The sequence below is a fragment of the Brachyhypopomus gauderio genome, chromosome 14, assembly GCF_052324685.1.
Source record: "Brachyhypopomus gauderio isolate BG-103 chromosome 14, BGAUD_0.2, whole genome shotgun sequence".
Classification (NCBI taxonomy): domain Eukaryota; kingdom Metazoa; phylum Chordata; class Actinopteri; order Gymnotiformes; family Hypopomidae; genus Brachyhypopomus; species Brachyhypopomus gauderio.
The window spans coordinates 21579255-21605939 of NC_135224.1; the positions used below are offsets into that span (position 1 = coordinate 21579255).

The 26685-nt window shown below is 41.9% G+C and overlaps 1 long non-coding RNA gene across 3 annotated transcripts; it reads left to right on the plus strand.

Moving 5' to 3' along the window:
• The first annotated feature begins 10398 nt into the window (after positions 1-10398).
• LOC143475587 (uncharacterized) lies at positions 10399-19480 on the plus strand. 3 transcript variants are annotated; one of them, XR_013121053.1, is made up of 6 exons: positions 10399-10829; positions 11192-11274; positions 12514-12711; positions 13099-13193; positions 13915-13991; positions 15240-19480. It is a non-coding gene; the product is annotated as an uncharacterized LOC143475587 (long non-coding RNA). The 3 variants fall into 3 exon arrangements; XR_013121051.1 differs by lacking the exon at positions 10399-10829 and having other exon boundaries at positions 10920-11274; XR_013121052.1 differs by lacking the exons at positions 10399-10829; positions 13915-13991 and having other exon boundaries at positions 10926-11274; positions 15240-19479.
• The last annotated feature ends 7205 nt before the right edge of the window (positions 19481-26685 follow it).

Consider the following 26685-nt stretch of genomic DNA (forward strand, 5'->3'; position numbering starts at 1 on the left):
TGCTTTCTCAACATTATTCCTTTTTAGCATATTTTTTAAATATTGGCCTTTTGTTATTTCTTAAGAGCCTTTTTATTGAACCTGAGTTCTAACCCTCGCATGATTAGTGGTTTTTGAAATGTGAACCTCATTTGAGATCGCACGTCTTGATTTGAATACATAAACATATAGGGAAGAACGCATTTGTCCCTAATTACACTCTGAGCATGTATTATCTGGAAGGTCAAAACCTCTGGAAGAGTCCCAGTGGTTTTTGGTCTGAGGTATTTTGTGGGGTTAACATCAGACGACAATGAACTAAAGACAGATTTTGCGCTTATTTCATTACAATGTGAGACTTCAAGGTCGTTTACGTTTTGCAAACTCATTGCATAAGATGCCCCATTGCATTACATAAGATGCTTGTAGATAATTACTTTGAACCTGCTAAACAGAACCAGGGTCCCTCCCATATCCAATCATTACCACAGTTGCCATGGAGATAGCACAACCTTGGTCTAATGCCAGTATATGAGAGCTTTTTCCTAACAACTCTGTATGACATGAAGACATTTTGTAAAATAATTTTTCAAAGCAGAATACAACCTTTCCTTAATGGGAGGCTCTGCACCCTTGTGACAATAATTTAGATTATATAACATGAACAATTGCATAATGTGTCAAATTTGATCAAACAGTGAAGTTTTCTCAGTGTTGCTTCTGTACATCGAGTTTCTGCATTAGATATTCAAAATTTAGACAGATCAGTATTAAATGTTCATGCCAAAACAACGCTGGGCTATCCAGTCATGACTAATCAAACGCTGCTCTGACTCAAGTGAATGGTGTGTAGAAGAGCAAGTTTTATTTAGCACCAACAATCTGACATTCACTTTAGCAGTGCCTTACGCATCTGTGTTCTCCCAACAACTCTGCATTCAATGAATAGTGTATTAAATTGAACATGTCCCCCACCTAGAGGGAATTTAATCAAACTGAAGACAACATCCCAAAAAGAGGTATTAGTAATAAATTATTTAATTTATTAATTTTAAAGGAAAATAAACAGTGTTAATATTAATTTTTTGTTTCTGTCTTGTCAGTATGACCCACAGTGACTGCAAGAACAGCTATATGTTGGAGGCATGTCTTAGCCACAGGTCTCTCACTGGCAATATTCCTAGAGACGGTGGTCAGTTCTGACTTCATGTCCTCAGTCCTAAAGAGTGTTTGGCACAGTTCCACTATGTCCACAGCTACAGTGATCTGTCTCAAGTGATCTATAGGCATCCATTTTCAGTTGATATGAAAATGCCAAAATGCAAAACTGTCAATGTTATGAAAGCACATTGATATTATATTAAAGATTATGGTTATTGTATATTTTCTATATTTATGGGTTTAAAATGGGTTTCTTTGGTTGTTTGTGCAGCCATCTCGCCAATGATTGGCAAGACATTCTGACAAATTTCTCTTCACATTCTGACAAATCCCCAATCCCCCCCCCCCCCCCCCCCCCCCCCCCTTGCACCGCAAAGCTCAGAGCTTGGTATTCACTCTTCATCCTGAAGGACGGACATGTTCTAACTTTGTGTGGTCCAGCAGAAGACTGTGGTTCGCAGACTATATGTAAGCATTATTGGTGGATTTGGGATTTCTAAAGCAAACAAGATAGTCCAAGCATTCAAGTACGTAGCTGTAGTTAAACTGAAGACCCACCACTCAGTTGTAAGCTTCTTGGCTATCCGAGCTAGCATGACAGTGATTATTATGTTATATTGGTTTTGCTAATCAGCTGCAGGCCTAAAACTGTGTCAAAACATGTTTTTATGTCACCAGATGTTGAAAAGTGTGGGATCCATTGCAGACTGTGGTTGGCAAACTGACCAGTCAGACCAGACTGGAGATATTTTTTGGAGACATTGAAGCATGTAAATCAATTTTAGTGGACCCCCAAAATAAAACTAGAAACACTGAAAATTAGCCCAATAATTCCCCTTTAATGTCTATTATGCATGATTATAGATAGACTATACAGCTATATAACAGTATCTCTATGTATATTCCATATAAATGAAGGCTTATGTGTTATTCGGTACTACAAAGCTTACGGAGATTTCAGTATTTCACTGTCTGTGGGTGTCTAGACATTTAAGAACAAACTGTACAGAAAGCATGTGCGGAGTGAAAAGCTCTATTTATGACCTGCTCTATTCAGCGTCCCCTGGCAACGCTTCAGAAACGAGCCCGCCACGCGGTCTCGGTTCCGGCTCCGTTATGTCCTTCTGTGGCAGGCGCCCAGCCTCCAGCAGTGACAGATCGTGTTGAAGAGCCTGCAGTGGCAGGACGCACACGACTCACAACACGGTGTGTTTACCGAGCAGCTCTCGTTACGACGGGCACAGCGGCGAATCGGGCTGTGGGCCTCACCGGGCGGGTCGGGGACAGGCCTCTGTAACAGTTCACACACAGTCTCGGTTATTTTGGCTCGACTAATGTCAGAGGTGGGCATTCCAGGTTCAGAAAGTTAAAGTCCTCACCAGAATGTTACTCTAGCTTGCTGGATTTTCTAATTAGTGCAATCCAGGTCAAATTAGTGGGATTAACACAATCCAGGAAGCCTGAGCAAAATCCTGGCGAGGTCTTTTGCTTTCTGAACCTGGAATATCCACTTGTGGTGTCGGTAGGCCTAGATGAGAAGACCAGTTTAATCTTGTAACTTAGTTAATGTATTTCCGCCGTGAGGGGCGTTTCAAAGTCCGGGGTGAGGAGTAACGTACGTGCACGTGTGATCGCACCGGAGGCAGGTAGCGTGTTCTGGAGAAGATCCGCTTGGGTTTCTCCTGAACCCATGATCCTGCTGGAGAACGGGCAAGGTGTTGTCAATAAAGATATGTTTAATAGGTTGACTAAAACCACTGACTAAAACCACGTGTGTGTTTTGATCTAAAATCACACCAGACGTTACTGACTCCAGAAGTCCACAGAACTCATTTTGACACGAACCCCGGAGGGTTTTGGTGTTAAGAATCAAGGCTATAGTCAATAAGTTTAATTGAAACCATTTGTTTTAAGCTATGTGAGTAACTTTCACCCTGTAAAGCGATAAATAGTTCCCACTGTGTCTGTGTGGACCCACTTGGGCCCCTACAATCTCAATCTACAAATGACATTTCAGCTCTGTGTTGTTCCCGCGCAAAAAAAAAACATCCCAACTAATTGTCAGGCTGTCTAATCTGATATCAGACTATAGGCCTATAATCAGACCTCCGATTGTTTCGCTGTGTTTGCAAAGGTACGAATAAGACTTGACCGTCTATAATTCGTAAAATTTAACATTAAAGAGTGGCTCAAATCCTCATTCAGAGATAAATTCAAGGATATATCACATATGTCGTAATATTTTGGTCCAAAATCATGCCACAACGAAAGTAACGAGTCATACTTTCACTACTGCCATAGTGTCTCAAGTGCCCCGAAAGGTCTGATCTTGTTTTGAAACAAGTCGGCAAAATCGGGGTTCAGGTTGAGGCAAACAGCTCGAATGCGTAAAGAACCGCGTCGTTCGTGCGTAAACATGACATTGACCATCATTTCACACGGGCTTTAAAGACCAAGTAAACGACCAAGCAGGTGATTTTCCACTTGGGGCGTAACGAAGCCTTTCTACAAGAAACGTAAAACGCTTTCAAATCAAAGTTGGCATATTTAAATCTATTGTCTATTGTCTGCTGAATATAGCCTTTTAGAACCTTTAAGGTATCGGATGTAAAGAGTAAATACAATTAAATAAATATAGAAATAGTAAAGTTTATAGCAAAATGTGGAAGAAAACAGTTTTGAACATTACCTGCAACATAAGACGAAGTGTGCAGCGCGACTGTGCTGTTGTCATGCCTGCTGCGTGTGCCGGTTCCGCCTGTCGCGTCCACTACAGACCGAATAATTAAAGCGAGACAACAGACACAGAGCAAGTATCTCCCAGCCATGTGCCAGTTCCTTCTGCCGCAGGTATATGCTTGAAATACGCAGCCTTGTTAATATAAGTTAAACCCGACTGTGGGGTTGTGGAAAACCACCTGAACGCACTGACGCACTCTGTTAAGAACAAACCCCACTATATCATTTCAAAGGCAAACTTTAAAGATATACTGCACAAAATCCCACGGCACCATTTCAAACTGCTACATCCAATTTTTATAGGAGATTTCAGACAAAGACAAAAGGTAGCCTAAATGAAGGTTTGTGTCTGCATAAAAAATATAGAAAAATACTTTTCTATAGAAATTCATTTTCTCCGATACAAATCAGTGTTCTCGAATAATTTTTAGAAATAGAAATGTTAGGATTATTGTGACTGAAATGCTATACTTTTAGTGTGCTTTGCTTGTGATTTTATTATTTGCATAGCACAGTATGACAACTGGTATATTTGTGCAAGCAAGGCTAGCTGTTTCAGATTTGGAGGGGAATCATAAAATCTAGAAAATCCCTCGAATCAGAGCCGGCCCTGACCAATGTGGTGCCCTAGGCGAGATTTTGGTTGGTGCCCCCTGCATCATCAATCATTGTGTTGATTGTGTCACTATTAAAGAAACAAATAAAAAGCAAATGACTTAAATATTACCATATAACAAGCAATAAATATAAAGGTGTTGCACAAAAAATATTTTAAAACTATTTTACATAACGTAGTGCAGAGAACAACTTTTAAATATTAATAATAAATAAATAAATAAAATAAAAAAACAACAACTACCACCAGTGCAAATCAGGGCAATTTGCCTACTGCAACATTATTTCAAAAGTGCATTCGCAATGAACAGAGGAGCATATGTGTGTTTTAGTATATATTTATTTTAAGCTAAGCTAATCATAGCACCTACTAGGATTGGGCAGTATGATGACTCTTTTCACTAAGATCATACAGAGGGGGAAAAGCCACAATGACGATTGAGTGTTAGTTGTGAGTCAAGCGAGCTGGTTTCAAAGAAAAACACAACAGCTACAGATTGGCAACATTTTGGATTTGTTTCAAATAAAAAGGAAACCATTGGAGCACGCCCCCACGATTTTAATTCGATAATATGATTGGTTGATAAAACTGCCAATCTATAATAAAAGCTCTCAGTGTAAAAGGGCCTTTCTCTCTTTTACCTAGAAACAACGGTGTAAAATATTCTGATTGGTTGATTTTTTATTTCACCGCTGAGGTTTTTTTCCAGCACAAGTACGAAAAGTGGATTTGAAAGCCGATTTATAGGAAAAATACAAATTATTGGTGAAGCGTTATTAACATATATTACATATAATATATAAAGCATCCTTTTTAAGATCAATTAACCTTCAGAGAAGGCGTTGAAGTCCCTGACGATTCGCCAATGGTATAGTGTTAATTCACCACATATTACCATTATATTACCTGTTTTTCTGCCTTTTTGAGGTCTTTACAGGGAGATGTCACTCATTCTGCGGTGTACAGAGAAACAGTAACGAGTAACGAGGTGCACAGAGCGCAGAGGGCGGGATGGCGCGCGGGTGAGAGGTGTCTTGTGTTGTTGTTAGAATTATTAATTTGACTAATATTATTAAACAATGAAATTGTGATTATGTGGACTTTGCTTGTTTTCACATTTATTAATTGTTCATTTGTTAAAAAAAAAAAAAAAAAAAAACCGCATGCACGCGAGCGCCCCCCTGGACAGCCGGCGCCCCTAGCATTTGCCTATGTCGCCTAATGGAAGGGCCGGCCCTGCCTCGAATAGAATAAAATGCTCTACAAGACTGTTCTAAGGCAATGAACTATTGATGAATGAACTATTTTCGTCGTGTTGACATTCTCTTCTGTTTTAACTTGGAATATTGAACTCTGAGTAATTGAGTTATGGGTGAGGTTATGGGTGAGGTTATGGGTGAGATTATGGTGAGGTTATTCGTGAGGTTATGGGTGAGATGATGGGTGAGATTATGGTCTGGAGTGCAGTGTTTTGATTTCTTTCATAAGTCTAATCTGAATAATGAAACCTGATGTGCAGCACATTTGCTTTCCTCCACTGCACTATATGATAGAGATTACTGACAAATATCGAAATGATATGTCTGCTGTCACGCGAGGGTCGTCAATCGCCTGATTCTTCATCGTCTGATTCTTTATCGTCTGATTCGTATCACTGATCTTTGTCATTCTCCTGTTCGTACAACAATCTGTGTAAATGTAAACAATCTGTGTAACTGGACCAGTGGAGGCCCAGATTTTAGAGACCTTTTTGTAACCCGTAACCCATCAAATATTTATTTAATCAGTGCTTTAATAATATTATTTACATGAGAATCATGTTTAGGGAACTGACAAAGGTTCAGATACTTTTCTTCAAAAGTGCACATGCTTATCCTCTAGTTTGGTATAAAAAAAATCCATGTTATTGTACCTAAAAAACAGGTTTATGGTTCCGGTATCTGTTTATGTACTGACTGTTGTGGAGATTTCTGGAGTGTTTTTGCAGCTCCTCATCTATTTATAAACATTTTTATCCATGTCACACTCTCAATTTGAGTGCCACATTATTTCTTATTGTATTACATGTTTTGTTTTGCCAGAATACAATAAATTTGGATGTTGGAAAAGGCTGTAAAATCCAGGCTTATACATGTGCAGTCTATCAAACAGCAGACTTGGGTCATAGGTCAGTGAAAGTAACGTATTTCCAGAGTGGTGTCTCATGTTTCGTGACTCATAGTTGCAAGATGTAAAAGACATTCCAGCTGAAACTCAAGACAGGGTCCCTATGGAAACAAGATTTCTCATCTCTTTACAAGTACATGTCTTTAATACCTTACTTACTCCGTTTAGATCCTCTGCAGTAGCAGTCCTCTTTCTGAAATGCATGTGTGGCCTTAATCTACACGATGGTTTCATAACTTAGGAGTAGGCCTACTAACATTTATGTTAGTATATATTATACATTTCTATTAGGAAAACTAATAAAAGACAACTAATAACGTGTGCACATACGGAAATAAACAAGCCTAAAGCAGCATAAATTGACAAAAACGTCATACAGGAACGGGTTTTATGCGCAAGAAAACAATGAAAGTGGAACATGCAACACAGAAATGCAAAAAAGACAACACAAACAACATAAATTCTAAATCACCGCTAGGTGTCGCTTCTGGCAAGGATGCACTTTCATATATGCGACCCTTGTCGTTTTTTACTGCACCAAGTCGCAATCATACCGCACTGTGTTTTTTTTCTGCTGGTGATAATTCAAATTCCTAAATCTGCGAGAATAATTAGAGTGTGGTATGATGTTGGTCCACACAGACCTATTCCAACATCACCCTTCCATATCCGCATGAAGCCGTGTGGATTAATCTGTTCCCGTCACAATACTAAAGTTCTTTAAGTACATAGCTCTGGCATTCAAAGATGGATTAAAACAATCCTTCATTCCACTAAATAATTCAGAAAATTGTAATGTAGTTTTTTTTTTTACCAGAGTTTTGACATAGTTTACTTGCAAATTGCCATTTTCTGCTTTGTTCCTATACACGATGCATTTAAAACACACAAGTAACACTGTAAAATGTGACAAAAGTAAACAATAAGAATACATTTGCTCTACTGACAGCCGCAAAGTTCCAGAGCGGCTGATAATAAGAATGGCACATTTTTATTAGGGCTTGACCGTGAGTTTGAGATAATCCAGAACAATGTATCTCTTCAGTTATTGGATTATTCTCTTCTTCAACATTTGAAGTAAATCTTCATGTTATATGACCAAATCTTTGAGTCTTCTCAAACTATTAAAATCAATGTCTCCAAAAACTATATTTGCCATATCTTGTTATTATTCTACTTATTCTATTATATCTACAGGGATAGATTGATTTGAATTGTGCAATTGTTCAATGGCATTTGACCATCTAAATGACCAAATTTCAGGTGTTAGTGACCACAGCTATTATGTTCAAGGGCAATACAACATAAGTTTAATATTATGGTTACACTTCGTATCTGAGAATACCACAATTTATTCACGAGGCTGAAGTTGGTTACTTATTCGCAGTTTGAGATTCGTTTGGTTACTTATTCGCAGCTCCGTATTCGGCGGCTGAAGTTGGTTACTTATTCAAAAAGGTTATGTTCACGATGCGTGTTTGCTGCGCACTTTGTTTAAAAGCGATAGATTAAACGTTACATTAAACGAGCGTAGGAGCAGACATTTAAGAGGTTATTGTTTCCCATACTGATTTTGTGAATGTAAGAAATAAAAATATAATGAAAGCATTTCATTTGTAAAATGGTTTCTATTTCAAGTCGTTTCAATTGTATGCAGTTTGCACATGATGATTGAATTCGTCAACATTTCTAACGTAAGGAAACATATTCTTAGATTTGAAAACTAAAAACACAGAAATGCTGTTCTAGAACACAAATAATCGGAAGAAGAAATACCAGCACACAACATGGCATATTGAGCAGTGGGCAGATAGGTGAACGCATTTTAAAGGGGCAATTTCAGAGGATTATTGAAAGCCTTATTGATGGTGGGCCAGAGAAATAACAAATGCATCATGAAGAACAGGTCACTCCCTAAGAGAGGAACCTGATTTTAGCCTGATCCAACACCATTTTGTACCTTAAATCTAACTGGAAACACGGCATATTGAGTAGTTAAGTGCACAGAGAGCGCACTAAAATGGTTCGGAGGGGCAATTTCAGAGGTGTGCTGTATGCCTATAAGGCGTCGGGCCAGACAAATAACACATGCATAACTAGTTCCTATATGTATGAGCAACCTGGTTTTGGCCTGGCCCAGAATCATTTTATGCCTCAAATCTAACTGGAAACATGGCATATTGAGTAGTTAAGTGCACAGGTGAAATGGATCAGAGGGGCAAGTTCAGAGGCCTGCTGTATGCCTGTAATGTCTTGGGCCAGGCAAAACTCAATTGAATCATACATAACTAGTTCCTATATGTAAGAGAAACCTGTTTTTGGCCTGGCCCAGAATCATTTTATGCCTCAAATCTAACTGGAAACATGGCATATTGAGTAGTTAAGTGCACAGGTGAAATGGATCAGAGGGGCAAGTTCAGAGGCCTGCTGTATGCCTGTAATGTCTTGGGCCAGGCAAAACTCAATTGAATCATACATAACTAGTTCCTATATGTAAGAGAAACCTGTTTTTGGCCTGGCCCAGAATCATTTTATGCCTCAAATCTAACTGGAAACATGACATATTGAGTAGTTAAGCACACAGGTGAAATGGTTCACAGGTTCAAGTTCAGAGGCCTGCTGTATGCCTGTAATGTCTTGGGCCAGGCAAAACTCAATTGTATCATACATAACTAGTTCCTATATGTATGAGGAACCTGGTTTGGGCCTGGCTCAGAATCATTTTTGCATTCTGCAAATGCAGAATGCAATTCTGGCCCTCAGTCTGCAATCTGCATTCTGGCCCTCAGAATTCTGCATTCTGGCCCTCAGTCTCTCCATCTTTGTAACAACAGTTTTCTGCTCTCTCTCGCTCTGCCTCTCTCCCCAAATGGCTTGTTTTCTTTCCTCTTTTATTTTCTGGAGTTCCACATCTATGTCGTTCAGCGCTGTCTCCTTTACCTTCAATTCATCAGATGTTATTTCTTCTTGAATTATCTCCAAATATTTTTGCAACAAATCACCGTCCTTTTTCTTTTGAAACTTCTCCCATCTTTTATCCATTTTCTTCCTTCCTCGTCTCTTTCATTTTCCATCCTTCTCTGCATTTCACTAATTTCCTGTTCAATCTCAACCCATCTCTCGTGTTTGATGTTCGCAACTACATAGTGCAACCTTTTTCTTTCATAGGCCATCTTTTCATTACATATTTCCATCGTCATTATGAACTTCAGGTATTTCAACTTCATCAGTCTCTCCATCTCTGTAACAAACAAGCACTAGCGTTAGTGTTAAGATCTTTACTTTCTTTTCCTGATCTACAAAAGGGATCGGCCCCTTTTGGGTTCTGCTCTATGCTACTGACTGTTCTGGCTGTGTCTGCCACTCTCTCTCTCACAGTACTGCCTCAACACCTAATACACAATAAAACATGTAATAAATACTTTAACATCACACACATTGGCACACTTGTGACTTGAACATCACCCATCCCTTCCCTCCTTCCCTCTCTCTATCTCTCTCTCTCTCGCTACTGACCTGAGTGGCATCAGTGAGGGCAGCCCTGTTCTTAATCACAATTTATACAACAATTAGTTCGCACCTCACAATCTGATTTGTTGGGAAGTGTTCTAACCGTGCTGATAACAGCACAATTCTCACACTAAATCTGTGTTAGTGATGGGCAAAACTGTTCTTTTAGATGAACTGAATCATTAAGATCAGTTCACTAAAAAGATTCGTTCAAAAGATTCGTTCACCGCTTCGCAAAGTCGTGCACCTCTCGAAGTTTGTAAACTTCGCGCGCACCGCGTTTCAGCGCAATGAACAAAGTCACGTTTGCCGGTTTCATACACCTGCACTTGTACGTCACTATAAAGGTCCATTTCTATATTTCCCAACACGTTAAACTTAATTTAGTTAAATACATATACTCGAAATGATTCGAAATAATTCGCTTTTTTATCACATTATTTAAACGCCCAATCTTAACGTCTTATCTCATGTTTCGTCCTGGAATTACAAGAGGCTCGTATTTGTTAACATAATACAAGAGAACTGTTCAGTCAGACAGATATTTGTTGTGAAACCAAGTAGTTACAATTTCAAGCATTTTCTTTACTTTAGTACTTTAGCCTAAATTCCAGCACTTTTCAAACCTGAAACACAAAGCAACATTAAAATTCATCAGGTAAATGTCCATTCCCCTGTTTTTGAGGGGTGTTTCTTTATACTACCACATATCGTTTCGGACAACACTGAACAGAAGTTGTGCGCGAGGTGTGCGGAGTCGCGCGCTATGGTCACTCGCGAAAGTATCCAGCCTGAACTGATACACGGCTGAACGGTTCATGTTTCAGTTTAGTTCACGGCCTCATGGACCAGGAGACGAGAGTGTTGTAGAAAAATTATAAATAAAAAAATTGTAATTAAATGTTGGGTTTATTATAGGAAATATAAATTACATTACAAATACTGTAATTGTTACATTACAACATGGCGTCGGGACATCGCTTCTCAAGTTCACTCTTGACTTTGCCTAAATTTGGCCAGGAAGGAACATTCACAAGTCAAAGGGTCCAAGCTGGACAAAGGCTACAAGTTGTTCTTCGAGCAATTTATTTTCAACTATAGAGGTAAGTGACTTGCAAACATTAGCTAGCTAACTAAGTTAGCCTACTCTGTACTAACTAGTAGCTAACAAACCTGTTAACTAGTGGTAATTATAGCAAGTAGCTGTTAACGGAGGGCTATTTATCTAACGTTAATGTAACCAAAAGTAGTACAGCATAATATTTTCAGTTTTAAATGCGAATGTCAAGATGTGTCTGTAACAAGCCTTTAGCTCTCCACAGGTGAAGTTGTCAGAAAGCTAATCAAGCTAACTCTCCCCCTTTCAAATGCAGTGTCAGATATAGTGAATGAGGAAGTAGTGGTGCAGGCAAGGTGTTACCGGTCGATGAGAAAAATGTTCAGGAGTCCTACTCCGTATTCCTTAGAAACATCCACATGCATTAGCCGGTGCCCTCTAGTGCAATCCTAAAGGCATTTCCGAGGACTCCATGTCTGTGCATTATATTTTATTTCTTCTTACACACCTGATAACGTGACCAGTGAAGGTAGTTACAGGGCAGGTGTTCTAATAAACTGGCAACTCTTTGTTTGTATATCACAAATGAGTAGAATCAGGTTCACTAAATGAGGGCAAATGCAGAAATGTTAATGCTGTGGGGTCCTCAGGACGGCTGTAAGGATTGCCACATCATTGGATACCTAAGTCTAATGCAGTGCATGGTAGGATTTAAACTGTTCCTCAGTTTAATTTCAGGCACACAAAAGAACAAATCTCAAAACTATGTAGTGAATAGGGTGCAGTTTTGGACAGTTTAACGTTTATAATTTGTTTGTTGCAGTTTTTTTTTGTTCCTTTCTGTTACATTGATCAGCCAATACATGTTGGGTTTCCAAACTTTGCTTTAGTTTTAAACTGAAGCTGCAAGACTAATGTGGCTATTAATTACTGAAAGTCAAGAGTCACCTGAATCCTTAAGTTCTATGTCTTGAACCATATCGACTAGTCTGAACTCCCTACAGATCTTGTATGCTGTTTTAGTGGATTGAGGGAAGTTTTGGGCTTGTATTTATGGAAACGGTTTGGGTGATAATTGGCATCCAGTGATTCAAAGTCTTTTAAGCTTTGCGGCTCCATTTTTTTCACTGAAATAGGGGGAAATGTTTTTGCCAATCTGTTACACTTAAGTGGAAAATTGTGAGAATTAGATTTTTTTTTAACTGAACCATTCCTTAGAGTGAGTGTATTCTTATAGTGTAACATCTGCATCTTTTATTCTAATGTTGGTGTTCTTTCTTTCAAGGTTGTACTGCAAGCAGTTAGGAAGCCTGTGGTGTTAAACAGCTTCTGCTGTTCTTGTGCTGCTGGAAAGGCTTTGTGTAACCATTTGGTTGCACTGCTTTTTCAAACTGCACTCTACAGCACAATGGGAGCAAAAACAGTGCCACCACCACTATCATGCACTAGTGTCCTTCAAACATGGCACAGACCAAGGAACCAGGTAAGATGTCTGAACCAGTTTGACAGTTTAAAGTTTGCAGGTTCAAATTGTTGGTATACAGTTGCGTCCTGCAGTCAAGCAGTTGGTCTTCACAGTATATTAGTGCCCATGTACGCTCCATGCTATATACTTATACTATATATAACATTCCCATACTTGCATGGGACTGTTATGTCTGATATACCAAACAATGTCAGTGTCACTGCTGTGAATGTGGTACAGAGGGGGTATTTTGCAGATCAGCGGCAGCTCTGCAGACAGTAATTGTACACTTGTAAGGTCACTGTGATATATTGACCTGATAAAATGGCCAGTGAAGGTAGATACAGGGCAGGTGTTTTAATTAACTGGTAACTCTTCTGGTGACTGTTTTTGCATTTGTTCAAGGGGGTTCGTCCAGAACCCATAGATGAACTTGTGATACGGAAGCCAAAGGCACCAGGACGAAGCTGTTAAGTCTACACTCTATCGAGCATACCCAGGTGAGTATTTTAATAATATAATTTGGTATAATTAAGCAATAGAACGAGAGGGAGTGTGTTATTTCAAATAACATCATCACAGATGTAATGTTATTCACGATAACATAACACACAACCTCGAGTGTTGCTTTTATACAACAAAATAAAGAAAGAAAATAAGTAAAAGAAGCCCTAAATGTCATACTGAATATGCCTTAATATTGACAATACTTTCCACCAAAAAGTAGTTCCACATGTAATGGCAGGTATAACGAGTGCTGTCTCTTTAAGATGTACTGAGTGAGGTGTACAGACATGTAACCTAGCTCTGCCGAGAAATAAAAGTAAGTAAATAAGAAAGGAGCACGGTGCAGTGGTCTCGGGTGTACAGCAGCATCTCTCTCTGCGCATTCGGCAGAGCTACATGCATGTGCACCTTATTCAGAACATCTTAAAGAGACAGCAATCGTTATACATGTGGAACTACTTTTTGGTGGAAGGTATTGTCAATATTAAAGCATATTCAATATGAAATTCAGGGCTTCTTTGATTTATCCTCTTTATTTTGTAAAAACTGTTGTATGAAAGCAATAGAACACTTGAGGGCGTGTGTTATCGCGAATAACATCACGTCTGTGATGATGTTATTCGAAATAACACACTCCCTCTCATGTTCTGTTGTTTAAACATCGCCCACGCCTTTTTAGCGGTTGGTAGGACTGATAGTTTATTTGTTTTTTAGGACCCCTCCTTGACCCAGCAGTTTTATCAGCTGGAGCCCTGTTAAGAGACCTTAGACCACAACCAGGAATTTGCAAGGTCTTGTGCGACTTATTTGATTTGACTTTAGTGGACTCAAAATTTGGACCTGTCCCACATGGTTCAGTTCTCTCATATCAGTGTCCACCAGTGGTAACACAAGAAATCAGTAAGCATGGTAATGCCCCCTTATTCTCACAGCTTCCAGTACATGGCTATAAATTGGAACAACATCTTCATTTTGTTCCAAATTACCATCACTTTTACCATTTAGAGAGTTTAGAGCAGATCACTAGTGAGTTATCCAGCGTCACTGAGAAGAACACAAGGGGCCAGTCAGAGAATTCACTGTGGAAGCAAGTGCGTCAGCCACGATTGACCTCCAGCAGATTTGGGGAAGTTTGCAATGTTCGGGGGGAGTCATCTAGTCAGGCTTTAGCAGTCAGGATCCTAAAGGGGGTGCGGCAGACGTCAGCCATGAAGAGGGGTATTGACCTAGAGCCAGAGGTCTTGCAGCAGTATAGTGACCTGTGTAATGTAGATGTGTTACTGTCTGGATTTGTAATACATCCTGATGCACCTTACCTTGGTGCCAGCCCTGATGCTAAGGTATATGATCCTTCTGCAGATCCTCCCTTTGGGCTTGCTGAAGTCAAATACCCAAACACTGACTGTATATCTGACGCCACACACATCAGGTTCATCAATAGTCAGGCCAAACTGAAAAGGAACCACAAGTACTTTTGGCAGGTTCAAGGCCAGTTGGTCATAACTGGTTTGCTCTGGTGTGATTTTGTCACATCTACCAAAAGCGACCTCACAGTTGAGAGTTTGGTGAGATTACTCTGTGCTTAGGGAAATGAAGATGAAAATTGACCTTTTCTTTTTCAACACCTATATGGAAACCTATCTGAATGTGCAGTGATGGGCCAGCATTTTAGTATTAAAGGGGCTCATATCCTACATTTTTATGTAAAATGCTTTACATAATTCATTGTTACATGACCATTTTCCTGCCTCTCTTTGTTAGATTTTAAACAGGATGTTTTTGTTACCGTGACTAAGGCAGGTGTACATTTTGTCTGCTAGTATACTCAATGTTTTTGTGCAGTGGTTCCCTACCCTAGTCCTGGAGTAACCTAGAAGTTATGCTTTGTCCACCTGGATGTTAGTCATAGTTATTCACACACACACACAGCGTCCTGCCGACGCTGCTTCCTGCCGACGCTGTTGCGGAGCGAATTTTGATTGTTTCTCTAAAGTGTGATAATCTGTTTACGTACTAATCTTTACTTTTTGCCTCCCTAGACAACTATTACAGGTAGTGCTTCCACTATCAAGACAGTTGACTACTCTCTTCGACTGGAAACATTTTCGACATCTTAACCGAAGCTAAGTATTTCATCATGTCTGAGTCGCTTGTTGCTTGTGTTGAGTGTGGCATGTATAGCTACTCTTCTTCCGTCAGTAGTGATAATAATAATTTTATTTGTGTGAAGTGTAGGTTAGTTATTAGTATGATGGAGAAGATTTCGCTTTTAGAGGAGCGCATCCGGGCTTTAGAAAGTCCTAGAGAGTTTGTAGCTAGCGTAGCAGGCCCGGGTTGCACAGCTGTAGCTAGCGAGCCCTCAGCTCCGGCATTAGAGCCCTCGCAGCGGGGCGAATGGGTGACGTCTCGCGGGCATAAACGTAGGGCTGAGCACTGTCCTTCTCAGGTTCCCGTGTCAAACAGGTTTGCCCCACTCAGTAATACACCGACTGAGCGACCTGTTAAAAGAGCTCTGGTGATAGGAGATTCACAGCTCAGACACGTGAACGTAGCAACTAGTTTAGAGACACCAGCGGCCATAGTCAAGTGTATCCCGGGGGCTAGAGCGCCTGACATCAGGGCTAATTTAAAGGTGCTGGCTAAACGTAAATATTCTAAGATAGTTATACACGTCGGCACCAATGATGTGTGATTGAGACAGACTGAGATCACCAAGGATAATGTTAAAGAGGTGTGCGAGTTAGCGGGGACGATGTCAGATGCCGTAATATGCTCTGGTCCCATTCCAGTTCGGCGTGGTGCTGAAACCTACAGCAGGTTATGGGCGTTACACCACTGGATGTCTAAATGGTGCTCAGAAAACAAAGTGGGTTATATAGATAATTGGACACGTTTTGAGGGCAGGCCTGGCCTTTTGAAGCGAGACTGCATTCACCCCTCTTGGGAGGGTGCTGCTCTCATTTCTCGTAGCATATCTGCTAGGCTTAATAGTGGTAGTGTAGGTGTAGTTAATGGGGATTGACAAACCAGAGCCACAATGGTCGAGGAGGTGGGGTCGCCACAATATATGACTCTGATATAGGCATTTCTCAAAAATTTGGCTTCAAGTTTAATTCTTTTGAACACCTCATCCTCATTGTATCAAATGTTTCAAATTTAACAAGCAACAAAGTGTCACAGTCGTTTATGTTAATTACTATTTACCACCCCCCTGGTTCATACTCTGAGTTCTTGCAGGAGTTTTCAGACTTCCTGTCTCATGTAGTGCTATCAGCCGATAAGGTGATTATAGTGGGTGATTTTAATATCCATTTTGAAAATCTGTGTGACTCTTAGCATTCATTTTCAAGCAATTCTTGATTCAATGGGTATCACTCAGAATGTGGTGGGTCCTACGCATAACTGTAGTCATACTTTAGACTTGGTCTTGTCATTTGGTATTGACATATCCAGTTTAGCAATTCTTCCTCAGAGTGAGGCTGTTTCTGACCACAGCCTCATAACGTACGAGTTGTGTTTAACTGACTGTGTTCATCGGCCAGCCCGCTATCAAATTAAAAGAGCTATAACACCCAGAACCATAGCCGCGCTCACTGATATTTTACCGGGTCTGACAAACACTGATCCACTTGTAGCTCCGGAAGGACTAGAGCGTTTCACCGAGCACGTCGAGACTTCCCTTCGTACAGCTTTAGACAAAGTTGCACCACTACGATATAAGAGAGCCACGGAGAGAAGAATAGCGCCATGGGGTACAATGAGCACACGCGTAGCCTCAAACGAGCCACGCGGATCCTGGAACGTAAATGGCGAAATTTGAAGTTAGAAGTGTATAGACTATCATGGAAAAGCAGCCTTATTAAATATAAGCATGCCCTCCATACGGCAAAGTCCGTATACTTATCAGCCTTAATAGAAAACATAAAAACAATTCAGGACTCCTTTTTAAAACTGTTTCCAGCCTTACGAGGAGTCATGAACAAAACAATTCTCTTAATCCACTAGAGTGTAGCAGTAACAATTTTATGAAATTCTTTAATGATAAGATTGATAAAATTAGGGAAAACATTAGTAGTGCTATCTCAGAGCCTGTCAACATGCCAATGCACCTTGACAGCTGTCTGGTCAGCTCTGATGCCCTGTTAAAGTCCTTCTCCCCAATTGGTCGTGAGGAGCTTATTTCACTGGTGAAATCTGCTAAACCCTCCACATGCATACTAGATGCTGTACCAACCCATCTACTTAAAGAATTACTGCACAGCAATGTAGAAACGTTGCTTACTATAATAAATTATTCTCTGAGCCTGGGCTATGTTCCCAGTTCATTTAAACTTGCAGTCATCAAGCCGCTAATTAAAAAACCTGGTCTTAACCCCCAAGAACTGTCCAACTATAGGCCAATTTCTAATCTGTCATTCATATCCAAAATTTTAGAGAAAGTAGTTTCTTCACAACTCTCTTCCTTCTCACAGACAGAACATGTCTTAGAGTTATTTCAGTCTGGATTTAGAGCTCATCACAGCACTGAAACAGCACTAACTAAAGTACTGAATGATCTCTTAATATCCTCTGATAAAGGACACATTTCGTTTCTCATACTGCTAGACCTCAGTGCTGCTTTTGACACCATTGATCATAATATTCTACTTAATAGATTGGAGACACTCATTGGCATAAGAGGTCAAGCACTCTCCTGGTTCAGGTCCTACCTGACAGATCGTTACCAATTTGTGCTAGTAAATAACGAATGCTCTGAGCATTCTAAAGTAAAGTATGGTGTCCCACAAGGATCTGTACTGGGCTCCATATTATTCTCATTATATATGCTACCACTGGGTACTATCATTCGTAGGCATGGTATTAGCTTCCATTGCTACGCAGATGATACTCAGTTGTATATATCTTCTAATCCAGATGATACCACCACAACTCTCAAGATTGAGAACTGTGTCCAGGATATTAAAAACTGGATGGCGTCTAATTTTCTTAAACTAAATTCTGACAAGACTGAGGTACTGATTCTTGGGCAATTGGGCTGATATTCCCCTTACCCTAGATGGTTTTTCAGTAACACCAAAATCTACTGCAAAAAGTTTAGGTGTCACTATTGATTCTGATCTTTCATTTGATGGACATGTATGCAATGTCACTAAGGCTGCCTTATTCCATTTACGTAATATCGCCAAGCTGAGACACTTACTTTCGTTAGCTGATGCAGAGAAGCTAGTTCATGCTTTTGCCCCACAATATCTGAGTGAACTCATTGATTATTACAACCCATCTTGCCCTTTGCGCTCCCAAAATGCTGGATTTCTCCTAGTTCCAAAAAATTAGTAAAACTACAGCTGGAGGCAGAGCTTTCTCTTTTAAAGCCCCTCAATTATGGAATAGCCTTCCAGCTCAAATCCGAGATTCTGACACAGTTCCAATCTCTAAATCTAGACTTAAGACTCACCTGTTTAGTCAAGCCTTCAGCTAAAATTCCCCTTGTAAGGTGTAGGGGCTTGGGGGCCCCCAGACGTTGAGATTTCTGGTGATCTGAGATGTTGATGCTGTCATCCAGCTGTGTCTTGGCATCACTCTATTTGTGACTATGACTTGACTGGAAAGCAATGTCTCAGTGAGCCCTCATGCCTGTGGTCACCTCTGAACCCCTCCCTTTAGTTATGCTGCTATAGATTAGTCTGCCGGAGCCACATGCTGATCACTGGCACGTGAGCTACGTACATTTAAATCAATGGTGGTTTAAATTCATGTCCACTCAGTCTGTATTGTCTATCTTCTTGCATGGCTCTACCCAAGACGATTGGATACAGGCACCTGCAGGCACCTGGGGGATGGTCTGGCTGCCGGTGGATGTGCCGATGCCGGGGTTCACCTGGGGAGTAACACTGCAGTCGGAGCCTACAATATCAGCATCACTGCTCCGACACGGAATGAAAGCCTGGCATTCATCAACAGACATTTACAGTGACAATATCAAAACCCAGAACTTTCAATTCTACCTTTTACCTAGTCTGATTGTGTGAATTGTGTGTGACTTGTGTATTTGTGTGTTAATGGGCCGCTCAATGGAGGATGGGTTCCCTTTTGAGTCTTGGTTCTCCCAAGGTTTCTTCCTATTCCCCACCATCATAGGGAGTTTTTCCTTGCCACTGTCGCCGTTGGCTTGCTCATTAGGGTTCTGGACCCATAGTATTGTTATCCTTGTAAATCCTGTAAAGCTGCTTTGCGACAACTTGGGTTGTTAAAAGTGCTATACAAATAAACTTTGATTGAAACTTTGATTGATAGTCTGGGTGTGTGTGCATGGGACGCCGTCGGGTCCCAGACTCTCCTGGAAATTAACGAAAGAGAAATCATTATACAGATATCTGACACTGGGGCAAAAGGGTCAGGACATAACAGCTGAAACTTGCTACTATTTAACACAATGAATAAACTACACTTACATCAGTACAGGCCTGGGTCTGGGTAGCAACCTGGCCAGGGACGCTCTCCTCGGTTGGCTCGGACGTGGAGTCCTCGGCAGGGTCAGACTGGACCTGCGATGATGTAGCCGGAGAACGTGGCCCCACTGCTGCTTATGGCCCAGCCGACGGCACTCGGGATGCACGCACAGCAGCTTGAATGCCCACATGCGGTAGGGCATCCACAGGAACAGCCTGCTGTGGGAGAAGGTGTCTGGCCATGATGGAGGTTGTGTGTACACCAGCTGGAGTCCGGGAGGCGACCACCACAGCGCCAGCCTCCCAGACTGGTCTCTGGTGAAGAGAGCCCGGCTGACCCACTGATGCTGCTCTTTGGGCAGCGTCTGCTTCCAGCCCTCGTGCAGAAGCACCTTAGACAGACAGACAGACAGATGTTAAGAATACGGGCTTCGCATTTTCACTGAATCTACAACAAGAACCCCAGGGCTGGGGCTGGGCTGCTCACCTCAGCAGTGGGCACTGGCTGCGTTTGGGAAGGCTGCTGCTCCGGTTCAGCCGTCGGTAGGGAGCGCTGAGGTGGGGCAGGGACGGCAGAGGAAGAGGGAGCTGGAAGGACACGCGTTAATGAGCTTATGAAGGGGAGAAACATCAAAACAGCATTAGGGTACGTAAGCCTGTATGGACGACCGACACAGCCAATAAACCCAAAAGCACCAAGCGCTACTGAAAAGTCTGATGAAAGTTTGTCATTATGTGCAGCTGCTATGTTAATGACATAAGCAGAGATGACCTCCCACCCTCAAAAGTAGAGTGCTATATGTAGCGCCCCTTCTGGACCAGTGCAGTGTCGGGCACTAACATCCACTAGGCTCGGTACTAGGAGTAGTTATGCTCAATTGATCACCACAACTGTTGAACGGCTGAACAAGCAACAGTTTATTACCTCACCACTCATCAGTATAAACACAGTTATACAGGGCTGTAAAACACAATACATAAAACAAAAATAAAATAAGAGTCCTGGTCTCTTTCCAGGGAAAGGGTTCCTGGTATAGTGTCCAAAGTTCTGGGATTTCTCCCAAAAGAAGGCTACTTTGTGTTCAAGTGTTCAAGTTTTGTGTTCTAATTGTGACTACCCGGGTAGTGTTTTTAGATGCATCTTATCTGAATTTCACTGAATGTGGTCCAGTTCGGGTTCTGCTGGGAATGGTTGCGTCCGGCTGGCCACACCGTCTCACCATCCACAGTCATCATGGGCTGGGCTCGCCATCACAGATCAAAGGTCACTAAAAAACCAATCTACACGATAGTGTAGAAAGTAAATATCTCGGTTCCTGGTCTAATTATTATGACACTATCCAATGCTATTATTCTCAATGAAACAATCAATGCTTCATCCCATACTTAAGGCATCAGTATCACAACAGCATATTCTGTACAATCAGCTTCAAACATTATGATGAACAATTTCAATGCATTTAAGAAAACACATTATAAAATAAACCAATACAATAGACAAATGTGAACTAACACTCACAATAGAAATATAACAGTGGGCTGTCTCACTCTAATACCGAATTCAACCACAGAGAACAGACGCCCGTAGCGATTAGCATTAGCAATTAGCATAAACAGCTAGCACTAATCGCTAACGCTAGCATTAGCATACGCGAGATCTCAGCTTCATTAAACAACCACAATAGGGCATGAACCAAACCGTAGCAGACATCAAACAACGTTCATATGAACTCCCGATTGGTTTTTTTTTATCCAAGGTGTCTACTAGCAATAATAAAACATACAATAGGTAATTTGTCTATATCCCCATTAGCTTCGGCTAACAGTTAACATACTGAACTCACCGGGATTTCCACACGACTGTCTCGTCGAGTTCCACTGTAGTTCACAGTTCACTATGGTTCACAATGTTCACAATGCTCCTTTCTCTCTCTCCCACTCATTTACTGTGAGCTATTTTGTTATCTTCAGCTACAGTAATTACTGTGAAGTGGTCAAGGTCAGACTACGACGATCGCTGGGAGTGCTTACATAAAAAACATACCCAGGCGCGCTCTACTGGTACCAATGAGTATTGCACTCTAAATCAGATAAACAGGCTTAGTAGCCGAATACCTCAGGTGGGCTACACCCTCCCCCCTTGACTCTGCATGAGTCCCTTCATGCTGTAGTTGATGACTAAGGTTATAATCAACATCACTAACAGCAGTAAGTGCTTTATTAAAACTGTCCAAGACACTCTGGGCAAAGGAGATCAAAGGTTTACCCAACTGAATGTAGCGAAATCGGTCAGGGGGTTGATGTGACCGCTCTGATCTTCGAACAGGCATGTCTGAATCTGGAACTGTTTCACTTCCTTTTCCCTCCTCAAAGGTCTCAGAAGGAAGAACATTGGCCGTATTGGCATCTTGTTGAACTTCCTCATCTACGAGGGTTTCATGTGTCACTTCCCGTAAGCTTGTGTTGTCAGTCGGTATTTCCAGTAGGTTTCCATTTCCGGTTGTCACGTCAGGTGGGTTTACATTTGTCATATCCGGTAGGTTTCCACTATTTGGGTTTTGCTCAACTGTCGGTTCACAGGGCAGGGATGTCAGAATAGAGTTTGCAGGCAAGTCAGAGACTTGAAGCTCAGATTGGTAAGGCTGAGTTTGAGACGTGGAATGACTGACAGGTGATGATCGTGGAATTTCACATACTTCAGTGTACCTTTCCTCAAGAGTGACAGGTAAGTGAATGGTACAAGGTAATTCATCATCAGAGTCAGGATTTTCCTCAGGGGTTTGAGGTAGACTGCGTCTTGTTTTTGGTCGGCAAGGTTTAGGTTCAGATAATGCAATTTCTTCTTCTTCACATAGGTTGCCACAAGGGAGTAAGTGGTCCCTGTGCAGGGTTCTCGTGGGGCCGTCTCCAGTGATAGGCTCCACAATGTACACAGGTAAGTCTGACACTTGGGTGAGAACTCTGTATACTTTTGGCTCCCACTTGTCTGCAAGCTTGTGTTTATTGCGCAGACGAAGGTTTCTGACCAGAACTTGATCACCGATTTCCAAGGTTGATTCTCTCACCATTTTATCAAAGCGGCGCTTGTTCCGTTCAGCAACCTTTTGTGAGTTCTTGGTGGCTATCTGATAACTCTCTGCCAAGCGTGTTTTTAAATGTTCCACATAGTGAGAGTGGGATTTTGGAGAACCATCTTTGACAGGCAAGTGGAATGAAATGTCCACTGGGAGCCTGGGCTGGCGCCCAAACATCAGCTCATATGGACTATACCCAGTCACCTCATTCTTAGTACAGTTGTAGGCGTGTGTTAGTGGTTTTACATAATCACGCCAGTGACTCTTGTCCTTGTTCTTCAAGGTTCCAAGCATGGAAAGAAGGGTTCGGTTGAACCTTTCAACCGGGTTTCCTCTTGGATGATAGGGACTTGTGCGGACCTTTCTAATGCCAACTAGAGCACAGAGTTCTTTAATTAGCTGGGACTCAAAATCTCTGCCTTGATCGCTCAGCAGGCGCTCAGGAAACCCATAGTGCACAAAAAACTGCTCCCATAAGCTCTTTGCGACTGTGGTGGCCTTCTGATCCTTTGTGGGTATAGCCACAGCATATTTGGTAAAATGGTCGGTTATGACCAAGATATCTTTGGTGTTGTGACTGTCTGGCTCTAGAGACAAATAGTCCATACACACAAGTTCCATGGGGCGAGTAGTTTGGATGTTTACGAGAGGTGCACTTTTATCAGGGGGTGTCTTCCTTCGGACGCATCGACCACAGGATTTTATTTTTTGCTCCACATCCCGGGCCATTCTAGGCCAATAAAACCTGGATCTGACAAGGTCAAGTGTTCTTTCAAGACCCATGTGCCCCATATCATCATGGAGACATGTGAGGATGGTAGATCTTAAAGAAGTAGGGGCAACAAATTGATAGTTGATGTCACCTTTGGACTGACGGGCTCGATACAGTAGACCATCTTTCAAGGTAAGCCGTTTCCATTCTTTAAGCATAAGCTTAAGGTGGAGGGATTCAGAGCAAGAGTCGGCAGTGGGGGTTTCCCCAGCTTGTATTAGACTGATGACCATTTTGATAACCGGATCAGATTGCTGAAGTTGTCGGAGTTCTGTTTCGGTGTAAGCTGGTATGATGGTACAGCCTAGCATTTCTTCATTTGCATAAAGATCAGGTACTGCATCTACATGAATGGCAAGGGATTCTACCAAAGCGATAGAGGGTGAGTTCTTAGCTTGGCCTAACAGATGGCGGTGGCACAAGATATTTATTGTGTTAGCCGAAAGAACTTCCTGGCTAGGTGACGTTGCCAGATGATGAGAGGTGAACTGTTTCAACCTCTCTCTCTCCTCCAAAGATGCATAGTCATCACTCAGACTGTCATGAGGACGTCTGGAAAGACCATCAGCATCTTGGTTGCTCTTACCGGCACGGTATTTAATATTGAAGCTGAATGTAGAGAGAGCTGCCAACCAGCGGTAACTGGCTGCATCTAGTTTTGCTGACTTCAGCACGTAGGTTAACGGATTATTGTCCGTTATGACGGTAAATGTTGTGCCATAAAGATAGTCCTGAAACTTTTCCGCTACTGACCATTTTAAAGCTAAGAATTCTAGCTTATGTGCTGGGTAGCGCTTTTCACTGGGTGAGAGCCCTCGGCTTGCGTAGGCAATAACTCGCATTTCACCCTCTTGTTCCTGGTAAAGGGCTGCCCCCAAACCAGTAGTGCTTGCGTCAGTATGTAGAATATATGGTAACTCAGGATTAGCAAATCCGAGTACCGGGGCAGTAGTGAGTTTCTCAACAATTTGCTCAAAGGCTTGCTGACACTCAGGGGTCCACCGGTTTGTCAAGGACTCTTTGGGGTTGTAGTACCCCGCAGGGCAGGGTTCAGCCCTTCTCCCCTTCCTAACAGGAGGGTAGCCTCCAGTGAGATTGTTCAGGGGCTTGACGATCTTAGCGAAATCTTGGACAAACCTCCGGTAGTACCCAGCAAAGCCTAAAAACGATTTGAGCTCCTTGAGGGTCTGAGGCCTTGGCCAAGTGCGAAGTGCTGCGACCTTTTCTGGGTCGGTTTGGACTCCCTCGCTTGAGACTATATGGCCCAAGTACTTTACAGAAGTCTGAAAGAAGCGACACTTGGAAGGAGAAAGTTTCAAGCCATTCTCTCTTAACTGCTGGAGGACGTGTACAAGCCTGGACTCATGTTCTTCCAGTGAGCTGGAAAACACTATGATGTCGTCCAAAAAGACTAGCACTTCCTTGAGGTGTAGGTTTCCCATACACTTTTCCATTAAGCGTTGGAAAGTACTGGGGGCATTGGTAATGCCCTGGGGCATACGATTAAACTCATAAAACCCCAATGGACATACAAAGGCAGTTTTCGCCTTGTCACGTTCTTCCATCTCGATCTGGTAATAGCCTGATTTCAGGTCCATTACCGAAAACCATTTAGAACCAGAGAGAGCGGAAAAGGCTTCCTCAAGGTTGGGAAGTGCATAGGCATCGCGTGTGGTCAAGGTGTTGAGTTTGCGATAGTCGATGCACAACCGGACTTCCCTGTTCTTTTTGCGAACCACTACTATTGGAGAGGAGTATGGTGACTCTGATTCACGAATTACTCCTGCATCCAGCAGTGTTTGCAGATGTCTTCTCACAGCCTCATAGTCACTTGGGTGAATTGGGCGAGATCGTTGTTTGAAGGGTGTGCTGTCATGCAAGTTTATGTGATGTTTTACTTTGGTTGCATGTCCAAAGTCCAAGTCATGACGAGCAAACACATCTGCATACTCATTCAGTTTGCTGGTCACTCTCTCTTTCCATTCTTTTGGAAGAGGAGACTCTCCAAAGTCAAAGGCTAACGGGCATTCGGTTGGAGACTGGGTAGGCTGGACAGTGGCAGCACAACACTGGAGGGAATCTGCACTACCTGAAATAGGTAAATGGTCATAAACATGTTCAGGAGTGTGAAGCTCTGCAATTACACAGTTGTTGGGAAGTGTGACGGCATGCTTCGTCTCATTCCTAACCCAGACAGGTAACTTCTGAGGATGCTGCTTAGGTAAATTTATAAGACAGCACTCCACAAAAATTCCGCCAGGCAGGTTGGATGTAGATGGCTGTTCAATGATTACACAGTCTCCGGTGCTGTTGGCTTTGACATATCCATCCAAAAGCACTCTTCCCTGAACGGGAATGATATGCGGTGTCTTGGACTTTAGTATCATTAAGCCAACCTTTCCAGTTGAATTAACCGTTTTTCTGAGTTTTAAAGTTCGGATTATTTGTCGATAGCCATAGACTAGGGACAATTCACTGGGATTTTTTCCATCACAGTACTCATCGTACACTACGTCAAGTACATTGGTACCAATGAGCACTGGCAAATCACAGTTCGAACGTAGATCTGGAACAACTAAGGCTAAAGTGGAGACTTCAGGCTCAGTTTGCACAAAGGCTTTTGGGAACTTCAAGCTTAGTTCTACGTAGCCTAGATATGGAACATTTTGGCCACTAGCGGCCTCAACATCTAAACCTGTAATGGGATGTATGGGATGTTCTGACAGGTTTGCATGATAAAAAGATGAAGACACAGTGGTCACCTGGGACCCGGAGTCCAGGAGGCAGTTGCACAGGACTCCTGCAATTGTGACATCAGCTGTACATTTCTGACCCACAAGGCCTTTTGGTATTTGGACCTGCTTTTGTTCTGCAGTTTGGGAATGAAGAAGTACTTTTGTTTGCTTGTTCGTTGCTTGTTCTGAACTTGGAAGGGGACATTTTGGACCTGCTTCAGCCCCTGTTTGTCCCTCAACAGGAACTGAGGCTAGTTTAAAGACAGTTTGTGGTGGTGTTCTTCATAAGCTTTCTGTTTCTGCTTGAACTCTTTGCGTTTGGTTTCGACTAGCGTTGGGTTTGGGCTGTTGCCACACGAGGACACTATGTGGCCATCCTCGCCACATCTGAAACAATACCCTGGGCGGGGTTTCTTTACAGGTTTGGCTTCAGGTGAGTAATTAGGGTTTGCATT